At 37.1% G+C, this 12,445-nt stretch overlaps 1 long non-coding RNA gene across 1 annotated transcript in view; it reads right to left on the bottom strand.

Moving 5' to 3' along the window:
• The window catches only part of LOC139177355 (uncharacterized), a 526,558-nt gene that overhangs the window by 307,063 nt on the left and 207,050 nt on the right, over nucleotides 1–12,445 (bottom strand). Inside the window, exon 2 of the long non-coding RNA XR_011561821.1 lies at nucleotides 7,938–8,202. This is a non-coding gene — a long non-coding RNA (uncharacterized lncRNA). The remainder of the gene's footprint in view (nucleotides 1–7,937; nucleotides 8,203–12,445) is intronic.

Here is a 12,445-nt window from a genome sequence, read left to right as displayed (position 1 = left end):
ATGATGCAACTTACGTACATGATGAAATGAATATGACAGTAAGTTTAGTGAACATCATCATCTCATACAGAGATAATTTGTGGGGGGTCAAAACTGTCAACTTTATTTAAATTTCAAAATAGAAGAAATAGGAAAAAAGTTTTTCTCCTTGTGACGAGATTCTTAGGACTTACTCTCTTAACAACATTTATATATAATATACAACAGTTTTAATTATATTTATCACATTGTACACCACATCCCCTAGTACTTAATTTCTTACAAATATCTTTACAAATATATCAAAAGATATATTTGTACCTTTCAAATGTCTTCACCCAATTCCCCCTTGCCTCACTCCCTGGCCTCTGCTGCTACTGCTAAGTCGCTTCAGTCGTGTCTGACTCTGTGCGACCCCATAGACGGCAGCCCACCAGGCTCTGCCGTCCCCAGGATTCTCCAGGCAAGAACACTGGAGTAACCGCAAATCTAATCTCTTTTTCTATGAGTTTGCTTTTGAAATATAACTGACCTACAATACTATGTTAATCTGATGCACAACACAGTGATTCAATATTTCTATACATTTTAGAATGATCACCACAATAGGTCTAGTTACTATCTGTCACCGCAGAAAGATATTACATAATTACTATGTTCCCCACACTGTCCATTTCACACCTTGTGACTCATTTACTTTGTAACTGGAAGTCTGTACCTCTTAATCTCCCTCACCAATTTCTCTTACCTACTTCACTTCTCCCCTCTGACAACTACCTGTTTCTCTGTATCTATGTAAAGTAATAGTAACAGTGAAGTATAGTAATTACCATATACTTACTATAGTATAAGTAATATCTAAGCAAGTAATTTCAGCAGAAGCCCTTGGTATAGAATCCTATTGCTAAAAGATTTCAGAGTATTATAAGATTCAGGAAAAACTCAAAATTTTGGAGAGAAACTTTAGGGCAATAAGATACATTCCCAACTAGGTGAAGTGAACTCTGATGAGTAACATTTTAAAAAACCTCAGGAGAAAGAGCAGAACCTCTGGTTCTCTAAGACGAAGTGTGTATCAGAATACTTCCTTCTTCAAAGTACTCATGATATAGACAACAGAAAAGAACACACTAAGCTGTTACTGAGAAAAAGACAGGTCTCAGATCAAGTAGGAAGGGCAGTCAAAAATAATTTACGCAACATCTGTCAGCACAAGGAGATGATCTCTATAGGACTTTGCATACTACATAAGAACAAGACAAATCAGAGGATGTATGTGTGAATGACGCAAAGGGACTTCCACTTTATATAATGGCAAACTAATCCTTTTAGATTAGACCTTCTGCTGAAAACAACCTTCATATAAAACAGTGAAAACACCTCAAAAGCACTGAGTGTTGAGAAATCAAGGAGCTGGTCAAACTAAAGGGAATTTCACAATTCTCCCAGAGCAGGAGAGGCCCTGTTTACCCCACAGGTATTTGTCAATGAGAATATCTGCCAAACCTGCAAATCTGAATTTTGGTTTCAACTGTCTTGCTGTATATGAGGTGGGACAAATACTAATATACCTAGAGCTCATATAGGGTTGTAAATCTAGCAGGAGACCTTTCTGCATTAAGCCAGGATCTTAAAGATTTCACATTAAAGATGACAAAAAGAATGTTAAAAAGGAAATAAGACATGCAAACAAGAGATGGAACATCCACCTGGAATAAAACACAACCCAAGGAAAAACAAAATTTCTTTTTGAGTACTTCATGTGCTATGAAAAATTTAATATGGCACAAATTTACTAAGTTGTTAAATGGTAGGCTATTAAAATAATAAAATGATATAAAAGAGATTGTGGCACTTAGACAAATTGAGGCTCAAAACATCATTATATAGTTAATAAATAAATTTGCACAAGTAGGATAGAATAGACATGACTGAAAATAGAATTAGTTGCATAGGGGAAAGGCTTCAGATGATTTTAGTGAATGAAAAGGGAAAGAGAAATAAAGGAAGACAATAGAAAATTAATAATCAATGTCTTTGAATCAGAGAATACAACAGATAAAGAAATAATCAGATATATAAGGGAAAAAGTATCTTAAAAGAGGAAGAAATAGATTTATCAAGCTAAGGGGACAGCACATTCTAGAAAAAGCTGATATAAATTAGTTGATGCTGAGAATCTCCTGGTGTAGGTGTTGAGTTCAAAGGAAAAAGAAAAAAACCTTCAGTTATCCAAGTAGAAAAATCAAGTTCCCTATAAACAGAAAACTTAAATAAGCCTCAGAATTCCCATGGAATTTAATCTCTGAAGACAAGGAAGCAAAATTTACAAGGTTTTTTTTTTTTTTAAACTATATCTATGCTCTCTGGAGGCATATCTATACATCTGTAGAAAATCCTATCCAGTTAAACTGATGTTCAGATAAATCACAACACTGAGACATCCTCAAACATGAAGGAATTCAGAGTATGGAATCAATAAGTCCACCTACCAATGAAACAAATTATGAATGACATTTTTATGATTAAAGAACAATACTCAGAGCTAAGAGACAATGGAGAAAAGTCCACAAAATTCTGAAGGAAAGAAAGGATGATCTGAAAATTTTATAGCTAGCTAAAGTATCCTTTCAATTATTCATTTATTTTTGTTCAGCTATTTCAATTTTGTTTCCTATGCCTTTATACTGCTGCACCTTAAGCATAAAGACCTGGAGAAGGAAATGGCAACCCACTCCAGTGTTCTTGCCTGGAGAATCCCAGGAATGGGGGAGCCTGGTGGGCTGCAGTCTCTGGGGTCGCACAGAGTCAGGCACGACTGAAGCGCCTTAGCAGCAGCAGCAGCAAGCATAAAGACCACGTATATTCTCAAGCATGCAAGAACTTAGAATATGGTATCTAAATATCTTCTAAAAGTCTACCTAAAAATAACATTTAACCAGCTAAAAGGGAAATCAAAATTAAGAAATGAATGGAGAACATGGATCCAAAAACCTGAGCACTGAACCAGTAAATATATATTTTTATAATATGACAAAATTTATGTGGTATTATTTATGCTTGAGAACAAACTGACAAATGTTAAAAACTGTGACAAAGTAAAACAATAACCAATAAATAGAGGAAGCAGAAGAAAGAAACTGGGTGGCCGTGTGCTAATTTTCTCATGAGTCAACCAATACTTCACAATACTGAAATATGAAATAAAACAATAGTGGATCTAGATAAAGTGTTTTCCTAATCATTTTTTTAACTGTAGACAGATCGCTTAGGAACTATATTCTAATGAAAAATATTCTTTTCCAGAGGATCAGAAATTCCTTCAGTTTCTCTTTTTTAATCTTTATGTTAAATTCTAATGTAACAAAGTCTTGCTATTTTACAACATTATATTTCATAATTGTTATTAGATCATATATGATTCTTTTTTAATCTGTTTCTCTGAGCCTGTTTGAACCTGTCATTCTCTATCTGTCTCTCTCACACTTCTCTTTTTTTCTTTTATATATACATGGCAAACAAATGCTTGGGAAAATGTTTACCAAATCTAAAAGATGACTGAGTGGTAAAAGTTTTTGAGTGGTAAAATTTTTAGTAAAACTGTGCTTTCTCCTTTGTACTTCACTATTTTTAATTTTATAAAGTAATATGTATAATTTTTATAAGAACACCAGCAGTCATTATTCTATAAAAGAACAATATAGGCATATAACACCTTGTTGTAAGTGTATTTTTGATTTTCTATATTGTAGAAAAGAAAGTAGCAGCTTAGAGACGCTAACAGCCCAGACTGGAAACTTGGGGCATAAAGAAAGGGGAAGAAAATTATAATAGAAGCATCATGTCATCTTTAATTTTTTCATATTTTTGCCTATGGTTTTGGATTAAAGAAACTGTCATTTTAACTTTACTACATTGTTAATTCTGCTATTTTCTTTAGAAGATTTAGCCTCTGAGGAAGCAGATGCCCCTTTTCTTTTTAATGGTACCAGATCCCTAATTCTGACTCTCTAAGAAATTTTAATCCTCAAGGTTTTGAGTATGTCAAAGGAGGACTCACCAGTGCCTGCATATATTTGCAGATTAACAGCTTCTACCATTAGCAAATTGGAAATTCTTTCCCTCATCCCTCTCATACAGAGAGTCTTTCTTACTGGTACTATGATTTTCATTTCTGTATCTTCCTTAATGCTCTCTATAAAACATTTCTCTTTTTTCTTGTCTGCTTCAGCCTTCTGTTGAGTTTCAGGAGTATTGAATGAAATTTAATACTTATCTGAGGCAACAAAGCAAAGACTCTGCCTTCTACTAATGGGAACACTGGTCCTTAATACAGAAGACACACCTTGGTGGGAAGCAATATATGTGTAATGTATGTTTCATATTCCATAAAGTCATGGAGTTCCATTGAGATCACCGAGCAGACACCTGAGCAATAATGTTGCCACAGTGAGTGAAAAGAGACTAGGAAAGATTGGCAGCTTCTGACTTAGGGATCTGAATGGGATCCTTCAGAACGTGATTCACACTTTCAGCATTAACACTCTATTAATAGATCCAACAGAGATACATTAGACCTTGGTAAGTGGAAGGGTGCAGACCATACCCATCATGAAATACCTTAGTCCAAAGGACAACTAGGAGTTGAAAGCCTCTATTATGCAATTCTTTAGACTACTTGTTACTTAAATTCAATTGATTGTTAGTTGTACCAAGTAAAGAAGAGTTTCCCAGCTCCCAAGTATCCCAAGTGGATTCCCTTGAGTTCAGTACCTGATGGCATCTAGTCACTACATTAAATATCCTGTTAATATGAGCAGCATCCCTATTTCTAAGTACAAAATAAACATACAGAAGCATTCTTGTTCAAGGACGCATCAGTACTTTTGTTATTAATGAGCAATTAACTTAGTTGACAGAATGAGCCATGTGCAGTCTGAATGTTTTAAGCATTTTCTAAATTATTATTACTCTTTGGGTATGATTTTTGGTTCCCTTAGTATGTTTCTGATAACTAAGAAATGATCCCAGATGGAAGAGCCATTGTTTTTGGCTATAAACCCAATTTTTAAGACGTTTATAACTTTAAAATAGACCTAAATCCAAGAGGAAATTATATACACACATATAGCATTTATATAGATACTGAAATATAAATATGTTATATATTCTATATTATAAAATGACAATTAAAACACTCATATGTTTTATGATTTTATATATACACACGTATCATATGGGAGGACATTTCAGTCATCTTTTAGGAGAGAACACTTTCATAAACCCAACATCTTCATGTTAAAAGCCCAACTCTGCTTGAAAAATATCAAAGCTTTCATTTAAGTTGCCATGGGGCAAACAGAGTTATGTACAATTCAGAAATATTTGGAGAGATGGGGGAGTGCGCACCTATACTTAACTTTCAAAACAAAGTGAGAGAATGAGCTCAACACTATACAAAGAGCTCAGAGCTTTTGGAATAAACACATGGGAGTCGGGGTTGGTGCAAGAGAGAAAAAAGAAATGGAAGATTACAAAATTCAGTCACATTTCAAAATTTTCTGCTACAATAATTCACTTTATGTGGAATTAATGTGGCTGATTGAACATTTGTGCTGTAATTTACTTATAATTAACATTTTATAGTGAGCAGATTTCACCGTCTCCTTCATGCTGTGAACTCTAAGCCATAGGTCAAAAATGGAGATGAAACAGATAAGAGCACAAAATATCCTCACTGAAATATTAATGAGATTTTAATTTACTGCTTTAAAAACGCATCTTTCATCAATGTCTGTATATAAAAATCACTATTTTATTTTAATTTCTTAATCATATTACAAATATAATGAATTCTAGCTGGCAGAAGGACACTAAAGAATCTAACGCATGCAGGCAATCCTGGCTAGGTAAAATGTTTTTTTCCAGCTTCTTCAGGTGCCAGAAAGATTGTCACATGAAGAAGTACCACCTGAAGCCAACACAGCCAAGAACTCCTTCTCAATTAACCAGTCTTAAGCACTAAACCCTACAGAGTGGACATGGAGCATCCCGACTACACCCTTCCAGATTCTCAATCCACACAATCTGTGATCACAATAAACCATGGCTGTTTCACATTGTAGCATTTTAGGGTGCTTGGTAAAGCAATAAGAGATGAATGGAACCTCCTAAGATGCTTTAATATGCTGCATTGCCACCATCTCAGATACCTACCACTTTTATTCTAGAGAGAAAAATCCAGGCAGAACCTTATTCAACCAGAAACTGTTCTACAGATGATAGAAAGATGGTGGGGTCTTTGAAGCTAACTCAGCAGATTTAATGAAATCAGCAGTAGAACCAGAGGACATTCCAAAGGAAACAAATACTTCATGAGGATTTTGTATGTGTTCTCCAAATCCTCAACACAGTAATGAAACCATTAATACCAAATTAGATCCACCAGTCTCTCCAGTAATTTTATGCAGGTTAGTTAGCAAATACTCAGGTTCTTTCTTCTATCACAACCAGGTCCCTCAAAAGAGCTGTTTCCATATGTCTCAAGTTCTTAACCATCTATTCATTCCTCAATCCACCAAGGCCTTCACAATAACTGTTTTCTTTTCCAAGTTAGGTCACCCCTCTAAAAGAGGGTGTGTGGGTTAGGAAAAGAGGTAAGAAGTGACTACAAATACTTAGAAGAAAGATGTATTGTGTTGCATAAAGAACATCTTATCTTTTCAGCCACAAATCATCCTATCTTTTCAGTCATAATATTATGTAAATACTCAAGACTTTTCCATCATTTACAGTAACAGTGTTGCAAAAGGTATGATATTAGAGCATAAAGCAGTAATAACAAAACAACAAAAACCAACTAAAACCAAAAAATCTGCAATAGAAAACTAACCTGGGTCTTGATTTACCTTTGCTAAAGTCAGACCAAATGAGAATTAGACTTTTTATGTCAAGAACACGCTACTTATCTTTTCTTTTTTTTTTTTAATGATTTACAAATGGAAGTTTATCATTACAAATTCTGACATGACTGTCTTTTTTTTAAACCACTGTGGCATTATTTGGTGCCCATCATAGATGGGATAGCTTGTAAAATTAAAACATGACCTCTTGATAGAAACCAAGATATGCACAGGCCTCGTTTTCCTATCAGCCAACACTTGCTTTTAGAAGACACATTTAGTCCATAAAAAGAGCACCTCTGATCTGAGAGGTCCAAATACTTCCCAAGAAGCTTCCACTTGTATTCTTAGAGGAGAATTTCTTGGGAGAATGGAAAAGGTAACTCTTCCAATCCACTTGCACATCATAGGGATGTAAAAACTAAAGCGTGAAAAATACAGACCCAGGTGGCTGCATAAATGGACCCTACCTGATGGTTCTACCCAGTTACTCTTCCCGCTCCATGTTTGCATCTGTGTTTCATATCAACTCAACAAAAATCCCATGGAAAGAAAGGGTGACACCGAGAAGAGACCTAGGACATCTATGGGGAAGCCAGTAAAACCTCACAATTCAATAAAGACATTTCATTCCCTTTACTTTCTAACAAGCTCCAGCCCATTCAAAGCACTGATTAGAATTTCACATGAAAAGCTGAATACTATGAGCATTGTAAATCAGCTACAAACAGCTTTTAAAACTGTGTCAGGAGAAAATACACATGTAATTTTCTTCTTCTTAAATATTGCTTTTTTTTTTTTTTTTGCCCTCAAAGGTTCGTTTGTTAAGAAGCAGGTACCAATTTATTTTTACAGAGGGAATCTGTTTGATGTGGGGAGGAGTGAGGGGGCTGGAGAAATCCTTTAACCTACATTTGGAGGGCTCCCAGCATTACTTCCACGTGTGGTATGTGCCCTACCACCCAAGGTGGTGGGCGTCCCTTCACAAACTGCATTGCACTGCTGACTTTTTTCTTTCTCAGAGTTCTCAGAATCTGAAGCAGGAGTATCACTTACCTGGGAAGAACTGCTCGTCAGACTTCTCCAGTCCAGGAACCTGTGGCTGCTGTCTTTGAAGGGTCCAGGAAAGATCAGGGTGCTAGTGGGGAGCTCTCCCTCTAATGGAGAAGAAGGAGGTGGGATCCTTCTCAAGAGTCAGGAACCCTTCACCTCTTCTGCTGGCACGTCCCGCAGCCTTCCATAAGTTCATATCCCCGAGAATATGACAGGGTCTTGAGACAGGGATACTTTAGAATTGTTCCTTATTTCCTTTTTCGAGTTTCTGGAAAGAAAAGAAAAAGAGCTCTTTCAATTTGTCAAGTTCTTAAAGTAGCAGGAGACTGGGATTAATTTCCAAACTGAAGAATGTCATCTCCTCCTTCCTTTCTTCCCCTGCTCCTTCCTCCCATCCTTCCTTCCTTATCTCTGGCAGCACAGGAAAGCCTGTGAGGTTATATGGATCACCTTCCGTACCTCACAAAGCAAAATGATAAAGACAAACCAAAGTGTCACAGAGACTAGATACATCCTCTAGAAAACATCCACAACAATTCAATCTCCTTGTTGGTTTCTTGACAGAGAACACTTACTGCTCAAGACTCTGAAAATGTGGGACAGTATGTTTTCATAGGAAAGACCACAGCCAGCTCCGGCAGAAAGCAGGTGCCACTCAAAACTCAGAAACTTTCATCTCCTTTGTTTTGGTTCTAAAAGTAGCTACCTCGACAGCAAAATGAAAATTACAACCTTGAAATGAATGAAGAGCTGCTCCAAGTCCTGGAGAATGGGATCCAGATGTCATTTTACCTCTATCTGGATAAAAAGATTGAATCAAGCTGCACTGGATAATTTATTTATTTAACAAAGAATTACTAAGCATCAACTACTGAAAACCATATGCATACACTCTAACTACCAACAGTTCTCTGCCTACTTCTCCTTCAAATTTTGTAATTATCTTCTAGGCGAAAATACTTGAATCGTCAGTCAAAGGGTTATCCTATAAATTTTCTTTCTTCATTTCTTTATAAATGAAGGACTCTGGGCTTTAGGATCAGACTGGAGAGAACATTCAGGAGGAAGGGAATCCACTGGTTGCTCTGGGTTAGAAATGGAGGGGTGTATTCACCACATACAGAGGGTGGCTGAACCTCATAATTCTGGGAAGACTGGAAGACCCACTCCTCTCCCTTTCCTGCACCCTCCGCTCATAGCGGATATAGTCCTCTGCAAGTTTTGGAAGATTTTAAATGAGGAAATGACAGTTTTCTTCCATAGGGGAGCATCTGCCTTGAACTAAGCCTGGTAGGTCAAGAGGTAATGACAGAGACCCCAGTGGGAATGGAAATCCTGGACACCAGATATGGAGAACTATGAGGTCTGGCCTTTCCTTTCAGAAAATGTTTCCCGCACCAGTGGCAGCCCTGAAATGCCTGGCTTTGATTGCCTTGTGGGAGCTGGGATGCTTCCTTCCATGTGGATCTGCTATGTATTAGCAGAATGACCTTGGGCAGGCTACCTAAATTCTCTGAACCTCATTCAGTCACCTTTAAAATAACAGGATAATACCTGCTTCACGGTGATGCCTAAATGAGATAACGCACAGCAAGTTCTTAGGACACAGCCTTGCTCAGGGGCACATGGCTACCGTATTTTTCCACCCTGGCTCCTGCTAGGGAGATGGTAATACTAGCTAAGGATAGTAGCTTAAACTCAGTTGTTTAGAAGATTCTTCTGTGACTTTCTATGAGCTGATTGCACAACCTTTACCCACAATAGACATTACTTTGCCAACAAGTTCTGTTTAGTCAAAGCTATGGTCTTTCCAGTCATGTATGGACGTGAGAGTTGGACCACAAAGACAGCTGAGTGCCAAAGAATTGATGTTTTTGAACTATGGAGCTGGAGAAGACTCTTGAAAGTCCCTTGGACAGCAAGGAGATCAAACCAGTCAATTCTAAAGGAAATCAACCCTGAATATTCATTGGAAGGACTGATGCTGAAGCTGAAGCTCCAATACTTTGGCCACCTGATGCAAAGAGTTGACTCACTGGAAAAGACCGTGATGCTAGGAAAGATTGAAGGCAGGAGGAGAAGGGGGCAACAGAAGACTAGATGGTTGGATGGCATCACCAACTCAATGGACATGAGTTTGAGCAAACGCTGGGAGATAGTAAAGGACTGGGAAGCCTGGTGCACTGCGGTTCATGGGGTCACAAAGAGTCAGACACAACTTAGCAACCAAACAACAACAACCCATAATAGTCACCTATTATGGTAAAGGCTATTCATTTTGATTTTTCTGTCCCCTCTTTAGTGAACTAAAAAAACTATCCTTAAAGAAATTTCTCTTCCTTCCTCTTTCCATCCTCCTCTTCTTTCTCATGATCTCCCTTCTTTATTTCTCTCTTCCTTTTACATAGACATGTTCAGCCCAGCAGTGGTTACATGGTGCCTACGACATGCAAGTAGAATTCTATCACCTGAACTTGGAGTTTCTCCTCTGACTCTCTTGTTTTTTGTTGTTGTTGTTGTTGTTGTTGTTGTTATGCTTGTCACCTCTGTCTCAATATTCCATGTTACCTTCTTCTGCTCCTGATGCTGGGAAAGACTAAAGGCAAAAGGAGAACGGGGTGACAGAGGACGAGATGGTTGGACGGCATCACCAATTCAAAGGACATGAATTGGAACAAACTCCAGGAGCTGGGGGAGGACAGAGGAGCCTGGTGTGCTGCAGTCCACAGGGTCCCAAAGAGTCGGACACAACTGAGCGACTGAACAACAAACAGATGGAATGTGGAAAAGTTTTGGAGTCACTGGATACACTGAGATCCTGGCTGCTATATTTTTTTAATTAAAGTTTTTCGAGATAATTGTAAATTCATGCGCATTTTAGGGAATAATAAGATCCTATGTACCTTTTTCCTAGTCTCCTCCAATGATACCATCTTCCAGAACTACAGTCCGCCATCACAATTAGGCTACGACATCAATAGAGTCAAGATACAGAACATTTCCATCCCCACAGGGCTCTCTCCTATTGCCCTTTTATAGTCACAATTACATCCTTCCAATCTCCATTCTCTCCCTGATCCTTGGCAACTAATCTGTTACCCATTTCTGCACTTTTTCTCAATTTGAGAATGTTGTATAAATGAAATCATACAGCGTGTAACTCTAGGGGACTGGCTTTTTCTACTCAGTAAAATTTTCTGGTGATCCACCCAGGTTGTTGGGTATATCAGTGGTCTCTTCCGTTTTTATTGTTGAATGATATTCCACAGTATGGCTGTACCACTGCTGTTTAACAATTCACCCACTGAAGAACATCTGGGTTGTTTTCAGTTTTTCACTGTTACAAATAAAGTTGTTATTAATACAAACATTCATGGACAGGTTTTTGTGTAACATCCTTTTTCATTTCTCTGATATAAGTGTCTAGGAGTACCACTGTTGGGTTGTATAACTGTATCACATGATGGTAGCTTACATCGTGTGCTGACTTGTGTATGTTTTACTTTATCAACCTAATATATGCATAATGATATCTCATTGTGGCTTTCATTTATATTTCTCAAATAGTTCGTGATGTTGAGCATATTTCCAACTGCTTATTTCCCATCTGCTTATCATCTTTGGTGAAATGTCTCTTTGCGTCTTTTGCCCATTTTCTAATTGGATTGTTTGTTTTTCTATGTTGAGTTTTAAGTGTTCTTGGGCTTCCCTGGTGGCTCAGACAGTGAAGAATCTGAGTTCTCAAGAGTTCTTTAAGAGTTCTTAACATAGTTTAGAAATTAGTCCTTTGCTGGATACCCAGTTTGCAAATATTTTCTCCCAGTCTGCAGCTTGTCTTTTTCATCATCCTAAGACCTTTCACAGAGCAAAAGTTTTCAGTTTTGTTGAACCAATTATTAAGTTTTCCTTCAATGGATTGGGCTTTTGATATCAAGTCTAGAAATCTTCGCCTTGACCTAGATCCTGAAGATTCTCCAATTTTTTTTTTGTACAAGTTTTTATCATTCTATGATTTACATTAAGTCTGGGATCCATTTTGAGTTAATTTTTGTATACAGTGTGAACTTGGGTTGAAGTTCATTTCTGTTTGCCCATGGGTATCCAATTGTGCCTGCAACATTTGCTGTAAGGCTATCTTTCCTCCATTGAATTGCTTTTATATCTTTGTCAAAAATCATTCGGACATATTTGTGTGGGTCTATTTCTGAGTTCTCTATTTTCTCCATTGATCTGTGTGACAACATCATATTGATTACTGTGGCCATATAAGAAGTCTTTAAATTGGGTAGATTGATTTCCTCCCATTTCATTCTTCTTTTTCAAAATGGTCTTAGCTATTCCAGTTCCTTTGAATTTCCATATAAATGTTTAAATAATCTTGGTTAAATTTATAAAGAAAAATCTTGCTGGAATTTTTACAGGAATTATGTTGAACTTATACATCAATTCAAGGAAAACTGATATCTTTACAATGGTGAGTGTTCCAAACCATGATTATAGTGTTTTCTCTC

Source organism: Bos indicus, chromosome 18 (assembly GCF_029378745.1).
Source record: "Bos indicus isolate NIAB-ARS_2022 breed Sahiwal x Tharparkar chromosome 18, NIAB-ARS_B.indTharparkar_mat_pri_1.0, whole genome shotgun sequence".
Taxonomy (NCBI): Eukaryota; Metazoa; Chordata; class Mammalia; order Artiodactyla; family Bovidae; genus Bos; species Bos indicus.
This window is presented reverse-complemented; position numbering and strand designations above follow the sequence as displayed.